The following is a 13,867-nucleotide window of genomic DNA, read 5'->3' as shown; positions in this document are numbered from 1 at the left end:
CCTGCAGCCATCTTGGGCCTCCAAAGTCAGCATGTTATCATGCCTAAGGAAATCATTCAGAAAAAATGCCTAGACCTGGTCAACCGCAGGCGGTCCCAGATTATTTTGCAAAGGGGACAGGCCTGATTTAATTTCTTACAAGGAACAGTACATGATGCACAATTTGCTATTTTGACAGTGATAGTCAACAAATGGTAACTCTCTGCTGAGCTTTACAGCTGCCAATCAAGTTCCTTTACTGGTATCAATGACCACACTTGATTCCTTTGGACTTTTGTAGAAGAGATTTGTCTTTCAATGGTTCCAGAGGCATGCCAGCACTCCCCTTAAAAAAAAATACCTCTTGCGCCCTTCAGAAATGGTTTTCAGCATATGCTAGATACGTGGTCTACGTGAATCAGATAATTGGGTGCACCGAAATAATCCTGTGCTTCATAAGACTAATATTCGGTTATATGTGAATATTAGGGTGCCAATACAGTCCCAGCATATGCTTGAAAGATACTGCTATTGACATGTAATTATTTTTGCTGCTAACTTGATATGATTTTAGAACATTGAAATGTGTGGAAGTCTATTGAATGCAATGTAATGGCACAGGGCCAGTAATGACTGAAATAGGCCTTCCGCTACAACATCCAAATGTTTGTCTATCTTTTTTTTAACCTATTTTAGAACATTTTACCCTCAATGGTTGGGATGATAGAGCAGAGGTTTTCCTTTTACAAATTCATGACAAATAAGAAAGAAAATAATTGTAACAGTACTTTATATAGATGATGATAAACGTGGGTTAAGCTTCACATTTCTAGAATATGATAACATGCAATTCTGATTTAGTACTGCATCGTAAAAGCATGCAGAATCCTAGAATGAGCTCATATTATATTTCATATTTACTAAATAGATGTGCATTTCTAACACTTTAATGACAATTATCGTGTGATTAGATAGTGTGATGATAAAAACTACTAGGAAATTTGACATGCAAAATTAATGTTCCATGTGTTAGAAATCAATAGTATTTCATGTGTAATGTGTACACTGTAAATGACAAAAGAAAAGTAAGTGCTACACGAGTTTTAGTTAAAGTAACATTTGAAAGTCTTTCATCAAACGCACTTATAATTGCTTTCTCCCTCATCTAACTCAGGAAGAAGGACTTCAACTATTATCTCACTTAGCAGTAGGCTATACTGCTGTACTCTAAGAATAGAACATTGGGCCTTCAACTCGAAGATTTCCAAGTTATCTGTTCCCTCCTATTTAATTTAGAACAAAGTTATCTGTTCCCTGCCATTTAATTTCAGAACGTTTGTCCTTATGTTAGAATAATATTCTAATAACATTGCAGCCCCTCCAGCTTCAACTACACCAGTTGTTAAGTGTCCATTTGCAGCTTGGGCCAATAACTAGAGGAGAGAGCCAAAGGTACATTCTGCGGGCTATCATGCTAAGGGCCCCATTAGGATGACGGGCGGACATTGTCCGCCCGCCACCCTATCGGAGAACGGGACCGCCCGCCATAAGGGCGGGGGTCCCGTGGGGGGAATTAGGATGTGCCCGCCACAGTGGCGGGCACATCCTGTAGTTTTACCATTGTGACGGGCGGTGCACTCTGCACCGCCCGCCACAATGCAAAAAATGCTTTTACGCATTAGCATATGCAAAGCGGCAGGCACCGCGCTGTGCCTGTCGCTTTGCATATGCAAATGTGGGGGGGTACCTTAGGTACCCCCCATGTGCCCCCCGACAGTGGCGCCAACCTGGGGGCCCTGCAGGGGGCCCCCGCAGCAATGTCCGCATGCCTTTCTGTGGCGGCATTGCCGCCGCGGAAAGGCCCTCACATTTCGCCATCATAATATGGCTGGCGGTGTCCATTGGACTCCGCCACCATATTAATCTATTACCGCCGCGGTCGCAAGGCGACCGCGGCGGTAAAGCGGCGGACGGTATTTCCGTCCGCCATTGTCCCCTCCGCCATCCTAATCAGGCGGAGGGGAAAACGAGAGTGGTTGCCGGGCGGATTGCCTCCGCCTGGGTGGCGGTGGCCACCGCCACCCTGGCGGAGGCAATCCGCCCGATATCCTAATGGAGCCCTAAGTATGATGGAATGGATGTCAATCAATCTATCAAATATTCAATCAATCCGTGGGTCTTGTAGAGGGCATTTGTCACCCCAGGTGGTCTTCAGGCAGTGGGGTTCTGTGAGCCTTGGTCAAATGGCCATGGTGGTCGAAGACCCAGGTCTTGAGCTTCTTCCTGAAACCTTGCAGTGAAGTGGAGTGGGCGCAGGTGGAGGTCATTCCAGGACTTGGCAGCGAGGTAAGAGAAGAAACGATCTCCGTAGCAGCTTCGACGGACGCAGGAGGTGTGAGCCAGGGCGAGGGTGGAGCAGCGAAGTTCCTTGGCCGGTTGGTGGAATGTCACCCAGCTTTTGATGTAGACAGGTCCGGTTTTGTAGAGAGCTTTGTAGGCGTGTGTGAGGAGTTTGAAGAGGCATCTTTCCCAGACAGGGAGCCAGTGGAGGGCAATGAGGTGAGGAGAGGTGCTGGTTATTCTTGGGAAGTTGAGGATACATTTTGCAGGTATTCTGGGTGATCTGGAGGTGGTTCAGGAGCTGTTTGGTGGTCATGTGATGTTATGTCATTTGCTATATTCTAATGACAATAAGGTGTTGCTTGATTTATGTTGTTCGCTTGAACCGTGTGGTGTTGTGTGATAGTATTTTTCTTGTATTTTAAACATTTTCTGTGTGAAGCTGGGATGTGTTTTGATTGGTTTGGTGGGGTCACATCTGTTTTTGCAACCGTTCTTCATTGAGTTTTCCAAAATTAACAAAGAGGATGAACACACAGTGACTGGTTATTAGTGTTTCACAGTTCAAAGGTATCAAGGAAAGAGACTTAAACAACGGCTCCAATCACCGTTGATTTTCCCAGCATTGTACAACCACTGACATGGCACACTCTGTCTACAATATATGAAAAGTTGCAACAGAAAGAGGATGGGGATGGAAAAGTGGAGAGTGCTATAGGAGTGTGTGTGATCTCAAATGATGTCGAATGGACGTCTGGTTTTGGGTTGTGTGCTATTCTGTGACAATATGTCTTGTGTTGATGCATGCTAGTCTATGTAATTATGTAAATTATAACACTGCACAGTATTTTCCTCTTGTTTTTGTGTATTTGTAATGCATGTTATTGTCATCAGCATCTACACATCGCTATCTAGTTGATGGGGATAGTTACAGATGTCTTATTGGACAGATAATTCCACTAGAGCCACTTCATATGTGGGCATCACGAAGACTATATTAGACGGAATGATTTTTGGTGAAGTAATGTATCTCCTAAAGTTCAGGGCAACCAAAGGGAAGGCCAATGAACAACTGAAGCAGCTCCACAAACGAGATCTATGAGAGCACAGTCTTCAAACATCAAATATCACTTTACTCTCAGAAGACACCAGAATTTACCTGAAAAGTACATGGAGTCACTCCCATGGCTGCTACAGCAACGGGTGCAAAAAAAGCATGATCCAACCCTGAAATAGGCTATTAATATAATATCAGCCAATCACAGGGAAGTTTGTGGAAAATTGATGACAACAGGAATGGGGATGAGAATTCTGTGACATTGGGTCAGAGAATTCCTTCCCCTTCAATCTTCATGAAAACAAACAATGGAAACAGGGTACAGGATCTCATTCTAAGGGTTTATAAGCTTGGAGAAACCATGTGCAATAGGTACATGGTCAGAGGTGTGACAACCCCCTTCGGACCACAATGCTTTGACAGTTGAGGCTGAGGAACTTCACCCCTCTCCACCAGACTAAAGGTAATTTGTGAAGTGGAGGCAACGAAGCATGAGTAACTGAACTGGAAGCACTAGTAGATGTGTTGATAGTATGTTTTGTTTGTGGGTCATAGCAGCACTTTCTCAGGCTGCTTCGATTCATACAAAAAAAACTCTCTCCTTTTTTCCTGTCAGTGTCTAGGGATTATTTCAGTGAAGAGTAATTCAGTAAGGAGTTGTGTCAGGTTGCCACCTCAAGTAAAATGCACTGTTCCCTAAGACAAGTAGTAACTAAAAAGTCAATATTTTTCATAGGCTATGTAGTACATGTTATTGTACAATTCATAAATTTTAAACGATGACAAATTTAGCCACATCAACAGTCTATCCATTTAGACAGCCAACGCGTGTTTCGCGGGGTTCCATTTAGGACCGCTTCTTCAGGGCGATAATTTAAAAGTATTATTCTTTTTACTTTAGTTTCTTTCTCAAGATATCACATTGAAATTTACAACGATCAGGGAGCTCTTTTCCTTTCTCTGTTATTGAGCCCAAGCATATCCTCTGATCATTATAGTTAATTTGTTGCATATTTTTTTCTCATAAAGCACCCAGTTAGAGACATGTCAATCACCAATTAGATTCGGAGTAACTGGTTGAAATATTTGCTCACTATGCCATCAACTCAATTAAAATCACAAGAATCCAAATGATGACAATGTAATGTAATTGTTTCGATAACGTGTCAACCAAACACACAAAGAGAACAAGGCAGCGGTTTGGATTTCCACCTTGTCCGATACCTGATATCAGATTCTTGTGATCGTGCTTTCAGCACAAGCATCATCACCACCATGGCAACCACCCCAACTCCTATCCTAGCCAACTTATCCTCTCTCCGAACCCTCTGACTCACATAACAAGGCCCTGTACAGCAATAGATGCCAAAGGTTTACGCTGGAACCGCAGGAGGCTGCTCACTCACAACCAGCATGAGCGCCTCCTGCTCAGTATGCTACTCCATACTTAGATGGAAGCTGTTTCTTTCTTTTTTTGGTACCTTTGCTTTTAGTTCAGTGGGGTGAAATAGTTTGTGCCATATGTACAAAAACATTTTCCCATTGACACAGAATGGATAAATCCCTTTAAAACATCTAGCCCTTGGTGTTTTGCCTCCAGCTAGTGTCAGTTATAATCTTCTCTGCTCACATGCATGCACAAGTGCTGTAATACAATTTTATACACTGAGTGTTTTACTGTTTTCAAAGGGAGTAGGCGCTATCCCTGGTTTTAAAATGGCAGTGCTGGACTACAAACCAAAATCAGCCTGGACAAAAATGTTCAGGCAAGCCCCACACTGCAGGAGGCCACACAGTGCCGGATTAAACCGTGTGGAGGCCCTTAGATAGTCGACATTGTGTGCCCCCTCTCCCCCCTGCAAATTATCTCCTATTACCCAATGCTCCAGATTTTTTAAAATAAACTGACAACTGCCAGAAGATGAATTTTTAAGCGCCAAACTGTTATGTAAATCTGATGTCTCTGGTGTCTATACTTTAAGTTATTAATGGGTACATTACGTTAATACAGTATTTTCTCTATAGAGTCTTTAATGTAACATTGGCGTTACTTTGAGGTGATTCCATTTTTTCTATCTTTTTAAAAACATTTTTTAAAAGCTTGATTGTAATTTTCTTTCATTATAAAATCAATATTATTTTGAAGCGTTGTCGCAAGACCCCTAAAAGGAGTGGTACCATTGGCTGATGCCTACTTTGCATATTTCGTAATCCGGAACTGAAACCACAAGAAAAATGGGGCAATATGGGCAGGTGGGCCATGCCCAACCGGCCTGCTCTTAAACCAGTCACCTAGCCTGCAGCCTACTGGAGGCACGAGAGAGCTGAGGAAAGACAACCTCAGCTCTGTATGGAAGACCACCAGAGTGTTCAGAGCCGGGGATGTCAGACCTTCCAGCCACGGTTCCTAACCTAGAGTCAACAGTGGAAATTTACAGAATACGTAAATGGCCTCCCAGACGATGGAGGCCGCCACATATTTAAGGTTCGGATTTGTTACAACGCCTGTGTCATAATCAAGCATTGTCCTGGATTGGAACAAGGCCAGGCAATATGCCATTTATTATTTTATTGTCGTGTGCGAACGCCGCAGTAATGCTCAGATGGAGTTCTCTTAGTTAAAGCACGCTCCTTCTCTTCATTGGCAGCGCGCCATTGGCACCTGCTGACGAACAGTGGGATCCCGTGTTCACCCACACGTACACGACACCTTTGACAACGCGTGCCTGGGTGTTCTCCGTCCCTCCACATGTACAGTTCATGGCACGCAGGCCGCAGGTGTCTGATACAAGCTATAAAAAGCTCTCTGCCAAGTATGACGGCACATTTATTTCATTCTCGCGATGGGCATCTGCCGCGCCTTATCAGCGCGCGCTGATTAAACAATCATGCTGTGTCAATAGCGGGCTGGCGTTTCCAAGACACTAATGCAGCCACCAAGCAAATAGGCCCCAGAGAGAGGAATCTATCAGTGGAAAAAATGTAGGAAAGGGAAATGAAAAAAATTGGACGCATTCACGCGTGAAGTAAATTGCGCAAGTGCCTGCTGGGTGCAAGAGTGCGGAAAATGGTCAGTGAAATCGCGAGGTCTGCAGAGGCGGGTTTCCACCTGTCCCACCCTTTTGTGTTAGGCGAACAAGGTGAAGGGACTGTTGGGTACTGGGTTTGAAGGAGTACTAGCAGACAGCAGTGCTTGGATTTGCATTTAGCTTCTGCAGTGCTTAATTTGCAAAATAATAAGTCCCAAGATCACATTTTTCTATGTAACCGGTGGAAAGTGCTGCTGAATGTCGGGGTTCCAGAATACCAAGGCTGCCTGGTCTGTATTTGAGCTCAGGTCTCTTTCCCCCACAAATACACTATCCCACCCTCATTATGTTGCACTTTTCCCTCCCTGCTTCTCACTCTACCATTGTTTTTACATCTTTCTATTTCTCATTTCTCTCTTTGCTTACTTCGCCTGTTCTGGGTCAAAGTTTGAAGAATAAAAAAGTTTTGGTGCCCAAAAAAGAGAGCCGGAGGAGCCCACCAACACACATTAAACACTGTCTCTATGGTTCACCCCGGACAGAGTTAACCCAGCGAAAGTGTTAATAATGTGATTTGTTACTATGTCTGTGCCTCAAAAAACTCAGCTAAGCTCTGCTTATTGACTGACAAAAGTGGCGCAACTTCAAACCTGGGAACAAACGCCCCGTTTTTTGCCGTGCTGGCGACACGAGAGCTAACATCTTTTGAAGTTTCTAGAAAGCAATATTTATGGTATACGTTGGGTTCGCAGAAGGGCTCGTAGTAGATGGTCGATGACTTCAATCCGGCGCGTGACATGAAGATAGCTCGCCCCACCACGCAATGACTGATGGGAAGAAAAATATCCTATCAGCAAAGCTGCTGGGTGTGACAAGAATGCGCAAAAGCAAGCCTTACATGCAGGAATAAATGAAAGAAACGGGCACATAGATCATTATATGGAAATGTATAACTCTACAGATGGGTTTCTTATGGTAATGACGTTTTGTCGCCGCAGCGGGAATGTCTTCTGTAGGCATCTATATATTTATCGTAAGGAAATGCGTCGAGAGACCTTTGCGATAATAATTCGCAAGACGGCTCTGCCTCGAACATTAGCATTACAATAGGTTTAGTCCTTTATCTAAAATTGCCACTTGAGGTAGTGCGCGCACTCCCCTGCCACTGTGATGATCATAGTCCATACATCTTCGCATTGCCTGGTGGGGTCCCTGCACTCTCATCTTTGCACCCGCTCTCCTACGGTACTGAAATCTGGCCAAAGGATCACCCCCATTTTCAAACTATGTGTCATTTAATAGTATATTCGGCTGTTCCGCGCTCGAAATGTCACTTTAATGGATGATGCTGCAGTAGTACCTGTTTGAGAGGTGGCTTTCTTCTACGTTCAAAAATAGTTTGTATGTAAAGAAAACATTGAGCCATTTGGATTTGCTCAACTGAGAAAATGGTGCTAATGACGTTGGAAACCAGGGGCATATTACCAACTATTAGCGATATTTATCGCTAAGTAGGCTTAGCAACGATTTTGTTATCGCTAAGCATCGCCGGAAATTATCGCTGAGATAACTTGCTATTAGCAAGGTTTATCTCCAAAGCGATAATTTTTCCGGCGATAGCGTGAATATCGCTGAGAATATTCACGCATTAGCGACAAAATGTTCTTAGCCATGTTATCCACCTCCCATTGGATAACATGGCTAAGAACTGGTCTGAGCAGGCGTTAGTTTTTAGAGATATTCGCGTTTTTTGGAGATATTCGCGCTTAGCGCAAATATTTCCAACACTACGCCTGCCTTGTTAATAGGCGATAGCGACGTTATCGACTGCTTTCAGTCGCTAACGGGTTGGGTACGCCCACTTTGCATGTCATTAGCGATAAACATCGCTGACATGCAAAGCGGGCCCCAAACCGCTCGCTATCGCCTATAAGCTGTCGCTAACATCAGTTAGCGACAGCTTGCTAATGGGGTGATAGAATTATCGCCGCTTAGCGGCCAAAAACGGCAGCTAAATCAGCAATATTTGTCTATCGCCCCCCTTGGTAATATGCCCCCCAGTGAGCAATTTCCAGCTCTAAATAGTTTTCATCAAACGGATGTAGAGTTAAGTGTAAATGTTGGTCCAAATGTCTTACATAGGAGCCCACAGAAAAACTTCCTAGTGATTTCCTTTGGTTCACGATCCTTCTCCCCATAATCTGCACAATAGCTCTTGAAGGCTCCTGAACATGCTAATCATTGGACTCAGAAATGTCTGCCCTTTTCCTACCCAAAACCTGCAAGTTTGTGCCGTCCAAAATTCTCAGGAGTGTGGAATTCTGCATTTTTAAATATATACAACGACCCAGCGGCGGCCCGGACAGGTAAGAGCGGCGGGGCCGGGTGGGAGAGGCGGGGGGACGGATTTCAACGGACGATGACGAGGGAAAATTAAATAAATAATTAATTTTCCCTCCTCATCGCCTTCGATAGGCCCCTCACCCGGTGCCACCGCCCCACCGCTGTACCTGCAATGACCTCTCTCTGCCCCCCAAATTTTGCATTTGTGGCTCTAAAACACAGCAGATTACAAGAGAATTGGGATCTGCCTGCCTAGATTTTCTACTATAGGACTAAAATATTCTACTCATTAAACAACATTTTGCTCACAGGATCCCATAGTCTACTCACTATAATGTCATGTAAAAACTTTTTTCTCTTCCGGGCCTCAGAGGTCAAGAATACCAAGAATGATGTTCTAGCTATCTAATGATCATCAACAGAGGCCCCACACCTGCTCTTCATCCTGTTCCTCAAATAGTGTCAATAACTGATCACAGCTATAAGTTTCACATACATCCTTTGTAGTCTTTATGTAAGATACGTATCAGAAGGGAATGTCATGATACATATTAATATTGCGTATATATATATATATATATATATTTATATATATATAAATAGTGCACACCAGAAACTGCTTGAAGACAAGATCATAAAAGACCAAAGTCAATGGCACGCATTTCATCATTCTAGGCAGGAGAGGAAGCCGAGGTGTGCTTCACCATGATTCCAGCACGTGACCTGCAGATCACATGCACATATCTGCACAGAACTCTCAAGTGACTGGGCTCTTTTACTAGAATGACCCAAAAGGTGTAACTATTGAAGGTGCAATGATCTTTGGCTCGGGGCTTTGCTTCCCTGGACAGAGTCTCGACAGTAAATGGTTGCAGCTTGTTCTTGCATGGAGTGAGTTCAACTAAGAGCAAAGACTGAACGTCCTGCCCTGTTGAGCTTGATATGTTGAGATTCATGTAAATTCATAAACTGAGGGGTAGAGGTAAGTGAGGTGGGTCAAACAGGTTCTTATTTGATGCTGGTTAATGATTCAGCATGATAGTTTGACAGGATTTTCTCAAGTTATGCCCCGGGGCAGGAATCTGAGGTTTCAAGGAAATCTGACATAGGATGCAAAGGTAAAGTGAGTCAAAAAATTTTGATTTGCTAATATCTTTGGTGATGTTTCAAATACCTGTACAAAATTAGGCCGACTCTTGGCATGTTTAGTTTAATCTGGGATATTGATTTGCATGCAAATGGATCATGAGGCGGCCCAGTTACAGAGGGCAATACAGTGTTAATTTGCTAATAGTTTTGGTGCTGGTTAATGACTCTGTGTGGTATTTGAAAGTCTTTAAGCAAATTAACCCAGGGTAGGGACCTCAAGTTTCGACAAGATGTGATAAAGGGGGTAAAGGTAAAGGCACAGGCACAGATAATGAGGAAGTTCACAGGGTGGGTTGGCCAGTCCCATGAGGTCACCTGTGGGACCAGAGGCATTGGGCAGCAGGTTTTGGTCAGGTACTGTGGGACGTCAGTGGACACAAAGGCTGTGTGAAGTAGGATTTGGCACAATACCTTGCCTTTGACAGGAGGCCCACACAGAGATATTTCACTTTTAACACAAAAAGGAAGCTTTAAACTGCACTACAGAAAACAAATTTACATCAACTGAGGCCCGAAAGTACAACTTCACTCAAGGGAGTGCCTTTGCATGGTCTAAATCTGTTCGGTAGTTATTGAGAAATTAATATTGAAAAATTGTTTTGTGTAGGCTTCTAAATGAGCCAATCTGCCAATATTCTATGCAGTTCCATACACCCAGGTTCACAGAGCATCCAAGGACCCGCATTTTTGTCTGAACATGTCTTGGAGGAAATTGTTGTGGCACCATTACAGCAAATGGGAACTCAATTCCAGCATCATGGAAAGCATATTTAAAAAGACATTACCATGGGGAAGCATCCCTTGAACCTCTGGCTAGGTTGGGAAGAGGGACAGAGTGACCCTTCCTGGTTTTAAAGTACCAACAAAATATTGATTTTGCTGTACAGTTCGCAAACTCTGGAGGTTGGGTCCTCAGCGTGGTCCCTGAAGGCCGCAATCCGAAGTCAATTTTTTGCAAACACCTGGCAAGGGCTCCTGGTCTTCCGATGGGATTATGGGCTGCCCATAGGGTCTGCAATCCACGCTGAATAACCAACGAAGGGAAAAGACTTTGAGGGAGTCAGTGAACACATTATAGGAGCCACAATCCCTTACACAAATAAAAGAAAAACAGGGGTTGGCTTTACACCTTGTGTCAATGTTGCCCACAGCACCCAGACTGTGGCCATGTGCAGCAGGAGTTTTCTACTTGTGTCAGGTAGGGTGTAGGGTCAGGTCACAGGTCAGTCCTGTAGAGGTCCCAGATGCACACAGTGTATAGACATTGGGACTGCAGAGGGCTATGAACCCGGACATCGAATTTAGTATTAAGATATGTTTTGCATGGCTGTTGCATCATTTATGGATATTGGGCTAAGCAAATCTTGAAAAATGTCAGTGCCTTTTCAGGTTTAATTTGTTTAATTAACTGTGTTTTTTAACATTTATTAAGGTGTTACAACCCAATCTAACAATAACTTCACTTTAACCTTTGTTTTTTTCATTGAAAAAATATATTTAGACAGTATTTTTCAGAATTCTTCATCCATTAGTCAGTTATGATATCTTTCACATATTCCTTCTGACTGCGGCATCCTTCTCTTGCTCAATCTGCATATTTGCAAGATAAGTATAATCCTTTAGTGCCAGCAACAGCTAGCACAACGTGTGCATTTCTTTTCTTTTTTCCCTTTCCCTTTCCCCCTTTTTACCGGGGTCTAGCAGTTTCCCCACCAGGATGCCCGTTTATCTTCATTTGTGCGCATGGCATACAAACATATTTATTTTTGTACCAAAAACATTCTAAAAAGGCAATCGATGCATACCCAAGTACCCATAGGCATGGATACTTGTCGTTGAACGTTTTAAAAAAAAATCTCAATTAACAATAGATGACTCATAGATGGCTCTATCATGTATTTATTTTTGTGTGTTACATAATGTTATTCTTGCTGAGGGCCCGCCACCAACTCCAACAGTTCTAATAGGCTGCTCGCATGTTTTCTTAACCACATTATTTTTGGTCGAACATCTTTCTAAAATGACCACCCATGCCTACACATGCATAAGTACACATCGTCAGTCATCTTAATATGCTTTTTTGCTGCACTTTACAAAAATCCATTTAAAGATGGCTGCCTGTGCATGCACATAAGTGTGCAAATGCATGGGTGTGCCTGTGCACTCATGGGCAGCCATGGACTCCCATCACAGGAGGCCGTCTTTCAATGGGTTTTGTAAATCTTTATTACAAATCCATTCCAAGATATGTGTGCTTTCCTGGGAATGCACGTGCACACATGGGTTGCCATCTTTCAATGGGTTTTGCACCAACGTTTAAAAAAAACTGCTTCCAAAGTAAACAGCCATTTTAAAAGACATAATGTCAACAGCCAAATCCAAACTTACTGTCTTTGTCAATGCCTGTTTGTTGTCCAGGATTCTATCAGGCAAGGCAACAGGGTACTACTATCTTTCAGAAAAGTCAATTTTACCACGAGAACGCTGACTTGCCATGCTTTCCAGATCTAACCCCAAATCACCTGACCTGATCAGCCTTTTTCCTTCTCAGATAACAATCCCCACGCATACAACCCAAAAATGAGTTTATCCCAGCCAGCCAGTCTCAGTCCTCAATCAAGCCTATTCATATTCAACCACTCTGCGAACTTCTCCTACTTTGCATTTCTAGCTGTAATTTTGCCACATAAACCCCTCTATTTACCCTAGTGTCGAGTCAGGCTAAAAGGCTTCTAACATTCTGGACACAACCCCATTCAAGTATCCCTGAACTTGTCAAGTAGAACCTTGAAGCCCTCAGCTCAGTTACAGATTATGACTGTTTAAACTTCTGAACCAGGTACCCTGGTCTCCATCAGGCAAGCAAGCAAGCGTTTAGGGGGTTGCTTTAAATCAATAACATGCCTCACATCCAATGTATTCCACTGCTCTCTTTAGCCCATGCTTCACGACAGAGCTGGACTTGGATCTACTCTATCTGCCCTGATTCAGTCAACTCATTTATTCTGACATATTGACCCAAAGCAGACCTATAAAACCGAACACCCCTAAGGGATCACCCATTATAGAATGTTCAATTTTGCCAGTGCTGCAAGGCCTGGCCCATGAAATAGAAGAAAGACCAACAGAGAATGCAACTAGTTAAAATGGAGCAGCCATCAAGGAAAAGCCCACAGAGCGCTGCGCTATGCGGTCTGACCAATAAAAACAGACTCCAATGTTATCAATCCTGGTATCCTATGGGACTTTGCCGGCTGAATCCAGCTGGCTAATGATGGATGAGTACACCTGCCACAGAGGTCACCTTGTGTGCCTTCAGAAGGGGCCCAGGGATCTGTGCAGCACAGCAAATGCAGCTTCCTAAGAACAGCAAAAACGCTCAGAGATCCAAAGTATACAGATCAGGTGTTATGTGAACATAACTTGCCTTGAAGTGATTGTGAAAACTCTCCCCCACTGTGCACAAACACCAATATTTGCATTCCTGTATGGGGCACCCCACAACCACCTTCCTGCCCTTCTGGCAGTGGTTTCTTCATGATAAATTGTTTCCTATTTACAGGCTATGTGGAAGGAAAACCTCAATCAGATTACCGAAAAACAGCTCCTGAGGCGGAAGCCGGGAGCATTGCTCTTTTTAAAAAAAGATTTAATCTGTTGCTAAAAACTGCTTTCTACTTGTGTGTCACGCTGCCCCTGAGCACTCCCCTCTGATTTCGAGTCACCGTGCACGCCGCGCAGCCGAGCTGAACGCTGCTGCGGGTGTAAACCTATCTCTTGCCGCCAACCCGAGGACAGTGAGGCCACGCCCACTGCCCTGAGGCCTCGCCCACTACACACGGTATATAAGTCGCGCCAAACACCCAACGCACAATTACCGAAAAACAGCTCCTGAGGCGGAAGCTGGGAGCATTGCTCTTTTAAAAAAAAGATTTAATCTGTTGCTAAAAACTGCTTTATACTTGTGTGT

The sequence above is a fragment of the Lissotriton helveticus genome, chromosome 7 (assembly GCF_964261635.1).
Source record: "Lissotriton helveticus chromosome 7, aLisHel1.1, whole genome shotgun sequence".
NCBI classification, from domain to species: domain Eukaryota; kingdom Metazoa; phylum Chordata; class Amphibia; order Caudata; family Salamandridae; genus Lissotriton; species Lissotriton helveticus.
This window is presented reverse-complemented; position numbering follows the sequence as displayed.